The sequence below is a fragment of the Magnolia sinica genome, chromosome 15 (genome assembly GCF_029962835.1).
Source record: "Magnolia sinica isolate HGM2019 chromosome 15, MsV1, whole genome shotgun sequence".
NCBI lineage: Eukaryota > Viridiplantae > Streptophyta > Magnoliopsida > Magnoliales > Magnoliaceae > Magnolia > Magnolia sinica.
In genome coordinates, this window is record NC_080587.1 from 33566791 (window position 1) to 33582277 (window position 15487).

Sequence of the window (15487 nt, forward strand, 5' to 3'; positions counted from 1 at the left end):
CGAAGATGTAGTAGCAGCTTATAACAGAAGAGCTTCTTTCTTGAATGTAGAGAAACAGTATTCGCTCAAAAGAAGAGTATAGGGTTCTAAAGATTTTAGAAATGAAAAACTCAAATGCTACTTGATTCAATTCTCTTTGATCTCAAAAGGAGTATATAATACTCTCAAAAATAAGATTGAAATGATCTTGAGAATGAGAATTGAATAAGCTAAAAATAAATTATAAATACCACACAATTAGCTTGTTAATGACTTGAGCTTCTCTCTCACTTGTAAAAGGTTTAGAGTGATTTTTTATTATAGTTTAGAATAAGAGAAGGCCTCTATTTATAGCCAAAGATATTAGAAATTGGGCTAGCCTAAGAATAGCTTCGGCTAGGTGGATTCCACCGGATTTGTTCTAATGGCTATCGGATTGCGCAGAATAAGATTTATCCAAAATTTGGGTGGCCTGGGGTGAAATTTGGCTGGCCGAATTTATGCAAAATTCAAAAGTTTGCATTGTTGGAATTTGACCCAAACTTCACTCGGGATGGCAGAATTTCAAGTTAGGCTAGCCGAACAAAAAGTTAGGCTAATCGAATTTTTAACAAAATTTGATTTTTAACCCGAACTTGAAGTTAGGTTGGCCAAACCAAAAGTTAGGCTGGCCGAACTCCAGAGCAAAAACACTATTCAAAATCCAAAATTAAATAGATATTTGAAAGTACCTAACTTAAGGTCTTTATAGGGTTATATCACTTGTGTTTTAGCAAATACATGAGACAATTTCTCTTAAACTTGTCTTGAACTTGGGTGACTACTTCTTGAGCTGACAAACCGATCTTGAGCTGACGTAGAATAGTCGTGATTCCAAACTTGCGATCTGACTTGTAACACTTTTGTCTTACAAAATTTGACAATTAATGTGTGTTATATATATAAGCACTTATAAGTGCTATGGCCCTTATGCATATATTTATTTTATTTATTTATGTATTAAATTTTATGATATTTCACACATTACTTCCTGCACTCTCTAGAGTTTAAAAAAAAAAAAATGGTGTTCGGAGCAACATGGAGAAACGATTATAATAGGGATAATCCCGATACATTGAACTATTACCTGGCAGGGTGGTGAGTTATTTGGTATCATCATCCATTCTGGTGAGTTTTGAAATTCTACTTGATTAAGGCATTGAGTTCATTGGTAAGCACCCGAGATTTGATATTTAAAAACCACTTATACCTTACTTGAATATAGTTTCGTAAGTCTGTGGTCCTGATCGTTCTACGTCCTTGGGAATATCATGTAATTTTTCATTCCATCATAAAAGTACCCTATATTTCATAAAGGATATGATTAAATGGTCCATCCCTTGTTGAACCTAAGCTTTAGTGTTATCATTTATGTGAAAAGTTGAAATTCTTAAAAATATTTTACCTTGACAGCCTTTCACTCCCAGAATTTTAATTTCCAAAACATATATCCAAATTATCTGATATTTAAAAATTAGGCTCTTAACTTATTCCTGAGATTCCAAAAAAAAAAAATTCAAAGTAAAATTCTACATTTTGGTCAGTGTTTCATCCCTATATGGTGCAAAAAGGATTGCTATCCAGCAGCATTTTAAAGAAAATTGTGTCACTGTTTGAATTTTATAGAATTCTTTACAAATTTAATTAAGTTGAAATTTTAGAGGGAGGTTTCAAGAGACTTAAGTGAGCTACAAGAAAAGTTTCAAAATTTTCCAATATGTCTACCTACTGAAAACAGCAGAGGTTTCCTAATGTATTAGTTTTCACCGAAACAACCAAAATTTTTGGAGAAATTGGAAATTTCCAATTCCGGTTTGAGGGAACTTATTTTTATTTCTTAGAACTCCATTTAAGGACAAATTTCAATCCACATTCAATTTATTTGGGAGTTTTCGACCTTATTACTAAGGTACCTAGATTTAGTCCCTAAATTTCACGTCTAACTTAACAATTTCAATGGGGAACCTGAATGTGTGTTTCTAGTTCCTCAACTTCCTAGTTCCATTAAGAATTCAAAATTATCATAATCATATCCTTATGATGGTCCATGCCCTCAAGCCCTGTTAATCTCATTTTCATGCTCTGATACCAGCTGTAACGCCCTGACTTTTCAGGACTTGAGTACATACTCGTGTCCAAGAATTTTAGGTGTTTGTGAAACAAACGAATGAATACTTCATAATTACACAATGTTTTTTCATTTAAATCACATTCACTCACATTCACGAAGATACCCAATTACAAGAATAAAACCAACCATTTTATAAATCTTATTCCACTTAAATATAAAAGTTCAACTAATCATTTAACGCTCATTTAGGTGGGAGCTTATTATAAATATCCAAATTCGTAGTATGAAATGCAAATAAAGCTAAACTAAAATGAAAGCATCGACAACATAAACTCACGTCACTTGTAGTCTTTCATAGAGAGATCATGCATCTCCCATATCTTCACCATCTACATCACCTGCATTATCTATATGGTGATGGTCAATGCCCTATTCAAAGTGATGATCATCCTTCATGATTAATACGATTTAAGTAATTTCTCAAAGTAAGACATTATAAAGGTTCCGATACTTTTTGTAATCCACCGCTATGAAGTGTATTGGTATGCCAACCAACCTACATGAATGCACACCTAACATAGTTTGTGTGGCTCATCATACATAGTGACCACCACATTCGGTCCCTAAATTTCACGTCTAACTTAACAATTTCAATGGGAACCTGAATGTGTGTTTTTAGTTCCTCAACTTCCTAGATCCATTGAGAATTCAAAATTATCATGATCCTATATCCTTATGATGGTTCATGCCCTCAAGCCCTGTTAATCTCATTCTCATGCTCTGATACCAACTGTAACGCCCTAACTTTTCACGACCCGAGTACATACTCGTGTCCAAGAATTCCAGGTGTTAGTGAAACAAATGAATGAATACTTCATAATTACACATTGTTTTTTCATTTAAATTACATTCACTCACATTCACGAAGGTACCCAATTACAAGAATAAAACCAACCATATTATAAATCTTATTCCATTTAATTATAAAAGTTTAATTAATCATTTAACACTCATTTAGGTGGGAGCTTATTACAAATATCCAAATTCATAGTATGAAAAGAAAATAAAGTTAAACTAAAATGAAAGCATCATCAACATAATCCCACATCACTTGTAGTCTTTCATAGGGAGATCATGCATCTCCCATATCTTCACCATCCACATCAGTTGCATTATCTATATGGTTGGAGATGGTCAATGCCCAACTCAAAGTCATGAATATCCTTCATGATTAACACGATTTAAGTAATTTCTCAAAGTAAGACAATATAAAGGTTCCGATACTTTTTGTACTCCACCACTATGAAGTATATCGGTATGCGCAACCAACCTACATGAATGCATACTTAGCATAGTTTGTATGGCTCATCATATATAGTGACCACCACATTGTGGAATATAATTAATAAAAATATGGTTCTCTTTGTATCCCATAACTAAGAAGATTCGTCGACTTGTCTGACACTACCGTGGATTTATATGAGCATCTCAAGACGATACAACACATGAATTGGATGAACTATGTAGCACAATTTGTTCATGTAGTGACTAATTACGAAATCCAATCCCAAAAAGGTGATGTAAGATGCATTGCAAATTACTTGCATCGATGTGTGCACTACTACCCAAATCCAAGAATTTGCGCATCGATCAAGAGAGTCACTACCCAGAGTGCATTACATCCATGATAAATACATATAAGTGACTAGTTGTGAGACCTTTAACACATCTCTTGCATCAATAAGAAAATAAATCAAACCATGAGAGTTTTGGAATTCCAAGACACATGCCCAATGTATAAAATAAGGGAGGTAGCACAAGGCTAACCTAATAGAGGAGAAAATTAGTAATAAGCTAACTCAATAAAAGAGAAGAGTATCATTAGGCTAAATTAATAAAAATAAGGACAGATGAGCAAAAGTCAACTCAATATGGAGTGGAAACACACGTCGCTCTCAAAATCGGCGATGGTCAAGGCTTGTATCCATCACTCCTAAATTCATAAAAAGTCCAGTGGTATTTTCATTGACTAATTAATTTAAAATTACAATAAAATGAGCTCCAATAGGTTATAAAATATTCTGTTCACTTCAAAGTGAATCCATAGGCACAACATTGCAATTTTGGGTTAGATGGGTCACCCGATAAGTCCAAATTACTCCAAAAGTGAGTCCTGGTGTTATAAGGTTTAAAATATAGTTTTTAGTTTAGATTAATGTTAATAAATTGATATAATTTTCTGAAATAATTATCCAGTTCATTGGATGCAGAAACTACGCACCGTTTGGGACCCGAACGCATGTAATTTCATGATTTAAGGCATAGTTTTGTGATCTGACCTACAAATGTGTCCAATATGATTAAAATCATATATTAAATATAATTTTGACATGTATTAATAATTTATAATTATCCAAAAACTTATTAACATAAAATCACATTAAAAATCAAACTATACACAACTTTAATGCGAAAATAAGAGAAGTATGTATAAATTCAACTTAAATTGAGGTAAGCTTAAAGGAATCCCTCACATTAGTCTTAAATACAAACTCTAGGTAGATTTTGATATATGAAAACTTCTATATGAACCACGATGTCGCTCGACCAAGAGGGAGACACCACACTTGTAGAGAAGGAAGACAAGAGATGAGCGTCTAGGCTTGGACGTCTCTCTCTCTCTCTCTCTCTCTCTCTCTCTCTCTCTCTCTATTCCTTACACATTTGAGAAGGTGGGCTTGCGTGGGTTTGTGAAACCCTAGGTAGATCTCGATATACGAAAGCTTCTATATGAACCACGACATCGTTCGACCAAGAGGGAGACACCACACTTGTAGAGAAGGAAGATAAGAGATGAGCGTCTAGGCTTCGACCTCTCTCTCTCTCTCTCTCTCTCTCTCTCTCTCTCTCTCTCTTCCTTGCATGTTTGGGAAGGTGGGCTTGCATTGGTTTGTGAGTAGAGAAGGGGTACATGCCCCTTTCTTAAAGAAGTTAACATGAGAGGGGATGTGTCGCATTCCACTTGAATTGGATTTCTTAAATTTGTCTCTTCTTGTGACCTTTATTTCAATCGAATTCATCCAAGGTGTCAGATTTGTCAAATAGATCCCGATTATATAATTCTCTTCATGATCCGAGACTTAGATTGGCTTATCTTAAAAATTCTCATAATGGGTGTCAAAACGTACTTGATCTTAATTAGCAGTCCACGCTCAATGATCAAGGCCCAATTTTGGAGAAAATATGTAGCCAAGATAGGAAAATGATTAGACAAATTTTGGTGGTTCATCAATGGTGGAAAATGCCTAAATCTGAAATATCACAAGTCGCGCCAAAAAGAAAGAATTAGCTTCAAGGCGGTCATAATTCAATATTGTAGGATTGTAGATCAGGGTCTAAATTTTGTATGATCTCGTAGTCATATGAGGCCAAAGTATGGTCCATATTTTAGTTGTGATTGACAGTGAAAAGTGGTTAATTTGAAAGGTCCAAATTTAGAAAGAGTTGATGAGCCTAAAACGGCTAACTTCACGCCTAAGGAAAAGCTTACCAAGTTGTTTTCTCACATTTCACACTTACTCCATATGATGGGCAATCCAAGTTTTTCATATGATGGGAAATGTCCTACTACGACTACCTACGAACTTTCTTTACTTGATGGACACCAAAATCAAGGGTTAAGGGGATGGTTTATTAATTAGACTACTTATACTATAATCTAAGGGGTGAAATTTGATGTGTATGATTAATTTATGATAAATGGAAATGAAAAAAAATCACATCAAACGGATCATGATAACCATGTGATCTAAAATTCAAGGATATAAGTTACTGGTATTTTTGTAATTATTGCTGATCTGAGAGTTTTGAAAAATCTAATGATTCTACATGGTTATAGGCACGTTTCTAAGAAATTCTTACAAAATAACACACATCTAAATCATTATAGATAAATATTTATTCACCAAATATGCTAAAATTCTCATTAATTAAGGGGAGATACATATATCAAACAACAAGATGAACCTAGGCTAAAATGGTAACATACGAGATGTTACAATCCACCCCCCTTGGAAATAATTTCTTCCTCAAAATTTAATTACTTCGATCATGTATACAAGTGATGATATACTAACTCATGATGTCTAAGTTTCCATTGTATTCCGTATGAGGTATATATGCATTTCAAGGTTTGTACAAGTCGGTATAACTGACTGCATGAAATCGGAGCACTACATGAAGTATGGAAGAAATTGTTACACACTCGAGGAACTTTAATGCGTTATGTGAATGTGCAATTGCAGTATAAGTCAAGAGAAGAATAGTCCACTCGCCCTACTTTAGTAGGTTGTGCGAATTTAGGGCTTCACATGTGTAGATGCATATAAATACCCTTTACCCTTTCATTTAGGTACATTTTTTTAAAGACTTCATAACATCTTTAAGAGATCCTGTCTGAGTAAGTGGAAGGTACCGATGAAGAACTATACAATAACTCCTCCCCTGGAATTATACACTAACCATAGTCAGTGTAAGAGATGGAGGAAACAAAAGAAACAAAAGTAAGAGAACTCCTGATGAGTTGCACGACTGCACAACTCAATAGCCTTGCGCGATCGTGCAACTACTCTGCAGTAAAGCTTGATTTAATATCATTTCTAAACTCAAGAGAATTTTGTACCTACTTTGTAGTGAGCATTTAGGGGTTTGAAACCTACACAACTCTTCTATCACTTCGACGAATATTCCACAGGGGCTTAAATGCTGCTAAAATTATTATTATTAATTGTTATTTAATATAATACAACTAATTGTATCTTGTTTTAGAATCCATGGCAATGTAAGGAATGCAATAAGAACTCAGGTTAATCAAATTATTGATGACAATTTTTCCTTCATCTAAGTTTCTTTATTATTATTAGAACATATATACTCAAATTCTCAAAACAAGTTTATGATTGAAACAAATTATAGTCTCTGATTCGCCATGGTGTTATGACACTGAAAATTTTTATATCACAAGTGAATTTTATACAATTAAGATACCTCAAAATATTGATCAAAGATTTTTTGCTGAGGTTGATAAATTTCTCTAGACGATCATGCTCCAAGATATCCAAGTCTACTGAAAAATGTGTATTTGGATGATCTTGTTGAGAAATTTATTGAGATACTGGCTAGAGGAAGAAAATGACTACCAAAATGAGTAGTTTTTCCCTTTGTAATTGTAGATTAGGAGTTTAATTTCTTTCTTAGAACTAGTTTGTTTCAATAATTTAGGAGTTCCGTATTTTTACACCAATTTTGAGAATAAAAGATATCATACATAGTCGTCGTTTCATGTGCTCTTTACTCTCTACTAACTTACAATTGAATTGCTCTCATGTTGCTTTTATTGCATATATTTCATACATTATGGACAATGTAAAGTTTATTTTGGGGGGTGGGGTTTCCTTTGGAAAAATCTTTAATTTTTACTAAATTTTGAACTTCGAGCAAAATTTTAAAAATTTTTAGAATATTGATTTTTGTAAATTCGAGTGGTTTTTTAGGATATTTTAATGATTAGAATGATAAGGTACCTAGTGTTAAGAATTATTAAAGCCCAAACTCTAGTTGCTTAGTAGATTCCAAAATTAAGTTCATTTTGTTAATCTTCAGTTAGAAAAGATTTAAACATTGATTGAGTCATGAATTCATATTTCACATCTAGCTTACATTTGTGAAGTCTAAGTTTGATATTATAGTGTTAACTTGATGATTACTGAGAATGCTAGGAACTAATACTGGGGAATTTGTCCATCATGTTCAAGTAAAATAAATAAAAAAAAAAAAAAAAAGACTACCCATATAAAAAAAACCAATTGTCGTCAAAAAGGGCTATTTATCAATTTGTCCAAGTTAAGTTTTAGTATGTAAAAGAGAGAGAGAGAGAGAGAGAGAGAGAGAGAGAGAGAAGAGTATAGACAGAAAAAAGTAATCACAATAGTGTGAAAGTTGTCGATGGAAAAATAAAAAGTTAGACGAAGAGTAAAGTGATAAACTATACGGAAAAGTTTCTTGTTACGGTTGTGGTTGATCAAACAGTTCATTTGATTATCAATGTTAACAGGAAAGTAGAGAGCTAAAACTTTAGTAGTGTTAAGTCTAGATTTCACTATACACCCATGGAACTCAATGTTTAAAAATTTTCAATTATATGATTAATGCTTTGAACTTTATTAAGATATTCACCAAGTGCTAGAGTTTAGGTGGAACTTATACTCCACATTAATGTAACTTGGATTTCTATAATTAAGATTGTTTTTAAGGATTACTTGGGTTTATAAAAACATCTCTTCTGAGAATTTATACTTAGATTTATTTAAAAAATAATAATAATTTAAAAAAAAAAAACCTTTAGCATTTTTTGCTTAAGACTAGCAAAATGCTGGTTAGGGGTGTGTTAAGACTCAATTATTGCATATTTATCCTCTCATATGCATTGTTTTCTCATGCATTCAAGTATTCAATTGAGCTAGTAAAATATGTTTTCTACATGTGAGGTGATTTTGAAACCAAAGAAAAAAAATGCGCTCTAAACATTAAATTAAAGTCCAAAGGTGATCGAGAGTGGAGCGTTTGAAGATATAAGAGCTCAAGGGATGAAGATCAACCATATTCAAGCATGTGGGCCAAAGGAGATCAAGAGAAAGTCTAACGACGCTTTAAAAGAAGTGAAGAAACTATGGAAAATGAGTTCTGAAAATTTAGGGCTAGGAAAATCAAATATTAAAATTCTAGGGCTAGAAAGAAAAAATCCTGAAAGCTACATAAATGACCCTTCGACCCAATCGATGATAGTTTTAATTCAATCGAAGACAGTTTCAATCCCAAAGATGGCTTCGATCTGATTGAGAAATTTATGAATTTTCAAGTTTAATTGCTGGACAAACTCTATTTCCAAATCAATCTAATTAAAGACCTCTTCGATCACATTGACACTAATTGACGACCTGCCTATCGGACGAAAGCTCTCATCAACAGAAGCGATAAGTGCATAAATGAAAGTCGATTTAAGAATTTTCTGGATAGGTGCGAAAGTTAAATTTTCAAACCTATAAATTAGGATCCCTAAGATGTCCCAAATCATCTTTTAGGGTTTGGAGAGTGAGAGAAGGCTTAGTTGGAGCACCAGCAACATTCTTTCTCTTTAATTTCTTCACGGATTCTAGTAGATCTTTAGTTTTTCTTTTGTTTTTGAGTTAGCCATGCTAAGCCAATCTCTCAGTTAAGGCTAAGTGTGAAGTTTCTAGTTTATTGTAATGTTTTAGTTTATTGATTCGTACTTTGGGATTTGATGATGATAATTAATTTAAGTAGATTTAAATTTTACTTTAAATCTTTTGTGTTATTTCATCTTTGATTCATTGTCAACTCTGGTTACATTGTATGCTTAGAAGTATAATTACAATGCTTGATTAGAGAATGAATCAATTTATAAAATTCATTGATTTATTATAGACTACGGGCATAATAGATGCTTTGAATTGCCTGTGATTGATGTCCGGGTGCTTCATGAGAGAATCGTTCAACTATTATCATATATTGTCAAATGTTAAGATTGGTTTAACTATTTAATCTTCTAGTTGAGTTATAGAAGATGAATCGATTAATTAGACATTGTGATTGGTAGAAGTGAATCCCTTGATCCTTAGTGCTTTATTTTTATTATTTTTACCCTTAACCTATCAACTGTATGAAAAGCCTAGATAACCTGTTTAGCTTTAAGACTAGTTCTAATTATGTTCTCACATTCCCTATGGATCGACCTCGATTTCACCGAGTTATTACTATATCACAACCCTGCACTTGGGGTTGTTAACCCTTGGGTTCGAATATTAAGGTCCAAAGCCACAACTATTAGCCTTAAAAGCAATATAGCCTAAAAGCTGAGGTAGGTACCCAAGGTTTATCGAAAGTGGTAAAATCTAGGTGCAAATAAGTAGGCTCCCTCATGGTTCAAACAGAATAAGTAGGCTCTTACAAGGCTCATAGAATAATCACTACAAGAGGTAACAACTATATCGACACACTTATTACATCACAATGCCAAATGGGCAGAATGGAACATACATGATACGTGTAAATTTACATTATCACAATCACACATTCCACAACATACATCAAAACCATTCATCACAATTAACCACACATTATAGGGCCATTCACACATTGCATTGTTAAGCCCAAAACATACGCTATGATCAGGCCATGGTGGATGTCATAGATGAAACACATATCAAGGTGGGCCCATGGATAGTGGGCCTATCGTCTCATCCGATACATGGACAAAGTACCAACATCAAAGTGGGTCCGAAGGTGGGCCCATGGGCCATGAACGAAATTGATATTTGTGTTATCCCATCATCCAGGTCCTAGTGACCTCATCAACTAGTTGGTTAACAAATAAACCTTACAAGGAGCCCCTAGGTGTGGTCAACATGGGTATACAATACACATTATGGTTGGTCTTAGTGCAGCCACACGCCCTAAATAAAGTTGATACTTGTGGTTCCCCTACACCCAGGTCGTAGTGACCTTATAATGATTTATATGACATATAAACATCATAAATCATGAGCCCCACAGAGCTTTGAGTTAGCTACATTTTTGGAATCTTGTCCTAACATGATTGGGAAAAACAATGGACATGATGAACTTTCATAAACATCACAGTGGGCCTTGGAAAAGTTTATAATGGTGAGTATCAATCCCACTACTCCCTATAATGTGGTCTGCCTAAAAATGGATGGCATAGATAAAACACACACACACACACTATGGTGGGTCTTACAAAGTGGTGACCAAGCTGTCTGCCCTGGGCAACAGGTCTCACTCGGTGGAGCCTAAGAAGGTTTCACCATGGATGTCGTTATTCCTCACTATTTTCTATTGTGTGTTCCACCCTCTAGATCCGCATCATTATGGGATAGGCTATTCAGATGGACAACCTAGATATATAACACATCATCAAGGTGGGCCCTACAAATATGGGCTATTCTAAAGGGTCTTATTGTTGACCACTCTATTAGACAACAAACCTGGTCCAATTTGCACAAATCGGATGAAGAGGTTAGACATATTGGTTTAATCATAAATTTGGTACATATATGCTCTATCAAGTTTATTATTATAACATAAAACTTGGGACATATTTTTTAACCCCACAAATCTAGTTGTTTAGAAGGGTGTCAGTACTGACCACTGCACTAGACAACAAACCTAGTTTGAATTACATAAATTGGATGAAGTGATAGATAAATTGGATTGATCCCAAATTTGGTACATATGTGCTCATCAAGTATAATATCATCACATAAAATTTTAAAGTATTTACATATTTGCAAACCCCACAAATCTGGGTCGTTCAGAAGGGTTCCCTACTGATCACTACACTAGACAACAAACATTATCTGAATTACATAAATTGAATGAAGGGGTTAAACATATTATATTAACTCCAAATTCGGTACATACATGCTCTATCAAGGCTAATATTATCACACAAAATTTAGGATCAATAACATATTTGTGAACCCCAGAAATCTAAAAAATGGCTAGTAAATCAGATAGACAAATTTGATATGTAACATATTTCATTAAGATGGGTACCTCCTTGGATGTGGGACCATTCCCATTGTTTCCTTAAAGGGGTGGCCCATTTAGGTGTGATTTTTGAGCAATCTAAACACCACTATATTTGCATGGTAAGGTCCACTTTAATGCCCATTAAGAAAAGAGAGAGAGAGAGAGAGAGAGAGAGAGAGAGAGAGAGAAGAAGAATAAGAAAAAGAAGAAGAAGAAGAAGAAGAAGAAGGACCCATTTGAGACTTTGGATAGCTTGGCTCCCTTGGACTACTCCACTAAGATGATGGGCCACGTAGAGGGCACCAACTCCACTTCCTACCAAGATTAAGGTCCCATTTTCAAATTTATTAAAGAAATAGAAAGAAGATCCAGGAAGAGAGGGAAGGCCCGATGGCTTGGATCTTGCTCCAAGTAGTTCACCTCTCTCTCTCTCTCTCTCTCTCTCTCTCTCTCTCTCTCTCTCTCTACTCTCCCCTTTAATTTTTCTCTAGCAAAGAAAATGAGAGAGTTCTCTAATGAAATGGCTTTAGTATAGAATAGTAGGCAGTGAAAAGCTAACAAGGCAAAATGTGAGGCATGAATTGGGTGCAAACGAGGTGTTGCTTAGGTAAAAGGTGATGTGGATGCAAGGTGTCATGCATTAGCTAGAATGGGATGATGTACAAGTAGAATGGGCATGCATTAGCCCACATGGATCATGGGGTGGCTAGGCATGCTTAGAACCTCATAATTAGTTTGGAAGAAGGTATAATAGTGGAATTTCTAGTTGGCAAGATGATAGAATTTCGTTGGTGGAGAGATGATGAGGTGGATGGTGAGGTGCACAAAAGTGTGACATATATTGGTTAAAGGTGAGGTGGTAGGGGTGATGTGGCATGGTTATGATGGGGTGTAAGAAGCATGGTAAATTTTATCTTCACATGAGTGTAAAGATTCTATTCTAGATTTTTGTGAATGAACCCTTGTATTTGGATTCTAGCTCCATAGAATCTTTGCACACATAGGTACGAGCCCAATCACACTAAGGTTACTTATCTCACAAGTAACATGCGCACATGGGTCCTAGGTTCTTTGCACCATAGTGTGTCAATGATGTATTGCATTGATGCATGGTGGCACCGAAACAACCACAGCGCAGCTGACATGACATGGGTTTCAACATTTACTGGGTCTAGTCACATGGGTGTGCACTATGCATAGACTGTTCGAGTCCTACCAGAGGTGCTAGACGATGTGTTCTCGCATGTGGAATGAAATGTGGGGTTCTAGTGTTCTATAATGGGCATGAGGGTCTCTTATGAGTAGGTAGGTGGGACAAGTGCATGGTCGCACTGCTGGCTACTGAGAAATATGTGGTATCAAAAAAGGAAACTCCTTGTGACCCCACATATCAAAATAGATAGATTAAGACCAAATATATGAAGATCGGTTGACTATCTAGCCATCAATTGTGTAGAATTAAGTGATTTGTGAATGGGAGACTTTGTCCTTCTAATGTGTTCTTTTTACCTTTAGAGAAATGACTTTTAATTAAGTGCATGATAGCTTATACTATTCAATATTAAGTGAATAAAACTTAAAAGAATATAACTAGATTGGAGGTGATCAATTAAATAAATGTGTTATAACTATAGTCAACTAGAAAAGTAAATGATAAAAGGAAAAGGAAAAGAAAAAAGATAACTAACAACAATCTGTTCATAGCGAGATGGTCATCAAGAATGACTCTTTATTCATAGTAAGAAGGTTATCTAGCTAAAAGTTGGATTGCCTACTGAGTTGGCTTTGTAACTGGACGATCGATAAGGACGATGGTCCATTGTCGCATGCCAAGCTTTGTTATGTTAGATAATTATGGTTTATAGGAAAAGGTAGACATTTGTTTGTCACACGACTGGCTTTGTAGTTGAAGAATCATTGTAGTGACTACTTGTTTATCGTATAAGACTACGTTTCGTGGTGAGATGGTCGATGGTAGGCAGATCTTTGATAGTATATTCTTTAGATGACATGCCTTCATGACAAGACATTTGTTGGGATTATCCATTCATTTGTTACCCCACATGGCTGAGCTTGGTTGGCGAGTCGATCATTGTTTAGATGATCGACCATTCATCACTCACCACATACTTCATGGTAAGAAGGTCAATGGGGGTGACAACTTGTTCATCACTTCAGGTCCTTACTTCGTGGTGAGATTTTCATGGGAATGATTGTCTATTCGTTTGCTTGGAACCTAACTCCATGGGCAAGGTTGTCATGGAACAATCACTTATTGCTCAACTAGGCTTCATGGCATGGCAACCATAGTTAAACAACAACCTGTTTGTTACTTCGATCAAATTTCGTGGTGAGATGGTTGAGCAAAATCTTTAGGCACATGGCCAAATGGCACTGTTGACCATTTGTTTGAGACCCAGAGATCTTCATAGGTCAAACAACATGATTGTAGACATAGGATCCTAACTTTTATATTATAATCTAATCCATTTGGGCTAGTTTGCATCTTTGCACTGGTTGATAGTGGAGTTAGATTTAATAATAATAATAATAATTACTATTATTATTATTATTATTACTATTATTATTATTATTATTATTATTATTATTATTATTATTATTAGTATAATTATTATTGTTGTTGTTGTTATTATTATTATTATTATCATCCATGACAGACAAATGAAAGGTAGCGTTACACTAAAAAGATTAGTGTTGTGTTGTATTGGAGTAGCATAGGCCACAAGTTCTTTATTCTAAGTTGAATTTATAGACATATAAGACAGTTTATTGGAAACTGGTACTAAAATATGCCTCTGAGATCTTCTCTTGATTGATTAGCCAATTAGCAAATATAGTCAATTATGCTTCTAGCGCAAGAGAAGTTTATGTAATTTCTCTTATTGACCAATTATTTAGCAAGAGTAGCTTATTATATTTCTATATCGAGAGACGTCTTCAAGATCTTCGCATAATCAACTTTTTTTATGTGCTTGGTCAATCGGTTATGCCATTTGTTTCTATTAGCCACTACCTTAGCCAATTGTGTACATCAAAGTTTTTTACTTATGGCTTCATATATGTGCAACTACTTGGCTTCCGCCATGTATCACGAGAAGAATCACTACCCACTAAAATAGTGGCCATGGATGTCCTTTTTAGGCCATCACGGAGCATACAGCCTCTTTCATAATATCACCATGTGTAATGCAACAATTTTTTACTCAAGCACAATGACAAGTGTCTTATGGTGACAACTTTTCTCATACTTCATGATCTCCTTGTGCAGATTGCATCGGCTATAAGGATGTGGTCTTGATCTTCCATAAGGTGGTGCCGCCATGTGTTGGCTTACTAATTGGTATGGTTAGATCAGGTATAAACAGGTACAAACTAAAACTTTGACGAAACAAGGAAAAATCAATTTACGAGATGGGACGCATTCTTAGAGACTATAAAGGATAGTTGACATGGCATATTGCGGAACCGTTAGTAAATGCCCAATCAACTAGGTGAAAGCCTCATGCCTGCTTTTGGGTCTCAAGCTTGTGAAGAAATTACATATTAATTAATTGAGATTGAGGGAGACTCATATTTAATAAATAAAGCCCTAAACTGTCAGGTGAAATCCTTTTTGGAAGGTGTGTAAGGTCATGTTGGAAATTGCGAGAGTTGCACTCGGTAGAATGAAGAACTTGAAAGCTTAGCACATCGTTAGGGAAGCAATCGAAGTTGCAGACATTTTAGCAAGTTAGCAAGTTGGTGAGC